The following is a 3,870-nucleotide window of genomic DNA, read 5'->3' on the forward strand; positions in this document are numbered from 1 at the left end:
AGGTTGCCTGGGGACTGTCTCTTCTGACCATTGTGTTGCCATTACATGTATGGTAGAGGGAAGATGTCAGGTTTTCCAACCAAATGACATAACATTATGTTTGATTAGAGAAGCTGTACATTTCCTCCCAATAAATAGCATGAAGCAGAATTGTCCTGAATTGATACTATAGCAGGGGTGGTTCTGGGGGGATCGTCTGAAAAGTCCACACACTGTGCTAAAACATCACTGGTGTCCAAATGTTCAATGCAACTGCCTTGCATGTTCTGTCTTAAACACTTGTTAAAAAATGTACACATTCTAAATATTACAAATTGTATGCATTTCTTAAACTTTAAGTTAATGAATGAATGAATACTTGAACACCTCTGACGTTTTAGTGCTGTTGGTGGAATTTTCAGACGGTCCCTTACAAGCGCTGGTTAATCAAAGCCCATCAGAGCATTTTTAGGCATAATTCTCCAACTACAACAAGCACTGACCGTTTGAGTTCAGTGTTTTATGCCTGTATGATATAGTAATTTATTCTTTAACCAAACTGTGTTAATGATATCATTGCTGGAGAGCGCTGGTAGGAGAAACCGAATGTCAATCGAAAAACGAGTCAGCAACACCTGGAGATAAGGTAGAAGTTCAGCATTAGCTTAGCATCTTTGGACCTGCCAGCTCCAGTTTCAGTTCTACTTAATGTGGATTATACAGTATGTGCTGGTGTAAATGTAAGTGTAAGTTAAGTTAGTTTTATAGTGCAATTTCCCACATTATTATCACGAAACCCGATCTGGATCTGATTTTCTGCCTTATTGAATGCACCTTAGCCCAACTCGTTAGAGATTGCTCCTTTTTGGCAAGCATTCATTAAAAAAAATTTTTTTATTTTTGTACCTGTCGGGTCTTCATTTCTGGAACAACATACAGTACACACTTATGTTATTTATAATGAGGTATTTTTTTCCCACTGTCTGTGTTTTGCACTGTACAATGCAGAAACAAGACAAATGTAATGCAACAAGTTTGGCAAAACAAACAATGAAATGACTCTGATGAAACAGCAAGCAGGAACAGATGTGAAGAAACAGGAAAAAAAAAACACACACACTTAAAAAACATAAAATCGGAACCCTTATTAACCACCACACTAAAGCCCAAATAAATGCCTTACCTGCAGTGAGAAAGGCTCTTATACACTAAGCTCACCACATCAACACACTTTGACCTAATAATATATACAGATTAATATTGGTACCGTTGGGTACAGGCGCAAGAATAACCGGGAGAGACAGAACAAAACTGCAGAGTTGATCCTGCTGCTTCTCTTGCAAACAAAATGCAAGAGAAGCACTAAATGGTTCACAGGAAAGATAACAAACACAACGTCCTCTTTATAAACATCATTTACCAATCAGATACTTAATGCATGGTGTACCAATCACAAGGGGGAGACATGTGCTCAGAGGAGAATTGAGCTTAATATTATCAACAGCATTCTTTAAAAAGAGGCGCACACCAAGCGTGCTCAATAAGGAATACGCATAGACACTGACAGGCATAATAATGATTAAAAAAACACATTAAAGCCATCTTATTGGTCACTTATAATTACAATGCATGCAACTTTTTTAAACTCATAGTAATTGAGATTAGATACATGCATTTAAAATGCATGCATTTAAAAATTCACTTGTTACATTGGACCATTTAAAACGAACTAGTGAATTTATCTTAGAAGAATCTTTTTTTCCCCTTTTTCACCCAATTTGGAATGCCCAATTCCCAATGCGCTTTTAAGTCCTCGTGGTCCCGTAGTGATTCGCCTCAGTCCGGGTGGCGGAGGATGAATCCCAGTTGCCTCCGCGTCTGAGACCATCAACCCGCGCATCTTATCACGTGGCTTGTTGAGCGCGTTACCGCGGAGACATAGCGCGTGTGGAGGCTTCATGCTATCCACCGCGGCATCCATGCTCAACTCACCACGCGCCCCACCGAGAACGAACCACATTATAGCGACCACGAGGAGGTTACCCCATGTGACTCTACCCTCCCTAGCAACCGGGCCAATTTGGTTGCTTAGGAGACCTGGTTGTTAGAAGAATCTTAAAGGAAATGGTGACCATTTACAAGACCTGTACATGCTGGTTATATCCTACCGCTTAAATTATAATCTAAAATCTTGATGTGTAGCCTATCATTCATTTTACCCAAGAATTTTACTGCACTAGAATGTTAGGGTGTATTGACATATTGAAACATTTGTCATGATCCTGTTTGTTTATATATTAAAAAATGTAAATTGTAACATTTTTACTAAAATGTGAATGTTTAAAAAATTGCATGTCTGCAAATATTAAAACAGCAAATGATGTTTTATATGTGTACAGGGGACATTTAAGGTATAATACAGTTGCCCCCCCTACAAGCACACCCGGCCCCACCCTGGCTCCCCTAGTCAAAATGGTCTAGGACCGCCCCTGTACTATAGATGCATGAGTGCAGTTATCATCACTAAGTTGCACTAGAAAAATATTTAAAAAGTATTCAAAAAAAAAATCTGCAGGTTTGGTTGAAAGTTACTTGATCGTTTCAAACATTTTAAATGCATTAAAAAGGCAGAAAGATTTTTCAAGCAACTTCATTCAGGTATCAGGTGCATTACAGGTGTAAGAGCTTCATAGTACCAGCTGATGACAGTATGAACACACATTTTCACAAAGTTCCATGCCACTGTCCTGTCAGTATGGAGCCCCTTAGAGGACAGGGCAGGAATTGTTTTTTTCTGAAATAGTTTTGCGTGCCCTTGTAATAAATTTACCATGGTTTTACGACAGTAACCATATTTTAACCATGATATTCGTAGTGAAACCAATACAGGACAATGAAAACTATGGGGACAAAATCATAGTTTTATGGGTATTATGGTTTTACTAAGCAAATACCACTTAGTAATATTGTGGTAACACTTTAAAATAAGGTCACATTGATTAACATCAGTTAAAAACATTAGTTAACATGAACTAATAATAAATAATACTTTTACAGCGTTTATTAATTTTGGTTAATGTTAATTTAACATATACTTACACATTTTTAAAATCAAAAGTTGTATATGTTAACATTAGTTAATGCACTATCAACTAACATAAACTAACAATGAAAAATTATATTTTTATTAACTAACATTAAAGTAAATAAAGGTGCACTCAGTAATGTTTTTGTTGATGCCATCTTCGTCTTACACTGACACCTAGTGGCATGGATGCAGCATCATTCAAATTCACCATTGTAGAAATTCACTATTCACAATCCACCTTGATTAATTAAATCCATAGGGTGAAAGTGTCCAGTAACAAGGCGGTTACTGAGATTAAGTGAGTAGTAAATGACTCATCATGTGATTCCAACATGGCCGCCCCCATGAGGAGACCCTCTCCATGTAGAATAAAACAGCTTTTATAAGGTTACTCATATGACTGGATTTCTCATCTCATGTCATTGGTCATTATTTTATACACGTTTCAAAATTATAATTTATTTATTTAGGAGTAAAACTGTTTGAGGAAAGAAATTACTGAGTGCACCTTTAACAAATATTCATAAATACTGTAAAAATATTTTGTTCATTGTTAGTTCATGATATTTAATGCATTTACTAATGTTAACAAATGTAACTTTAAATTTAGAATAGTTTTTGGCAGAAAACATGTTTTTTCTACAGTAATATTTTAGTAACCATTATTGTTGTAGGCTAACCTTTATATAGTATACTGTATCTATATAGTAGGCTGGTTTTACTATAGATTATCATGGTTAATATAGTGGGTACTATAGTTTCAGAAGTAAAATCAAAATAACCACATAATTATGATTTTTATT

Source organism: Myxocyprinus asiaticus, chromosome 18 (genome assembly GCF_019703515.2).
Source record: "Myxocyprinus asiaticus isolate MX2 ecotype Aquarium Trade chromosome 18, UBuf_Myxa_2, whole genome shotgun sequence".
NCBI lineage: Eukaryota > Metazoa > Chordata > Actinopteri > Cypriniformes > Catostomidae > Myxocyprinus > Myxocyprinus asiaticus.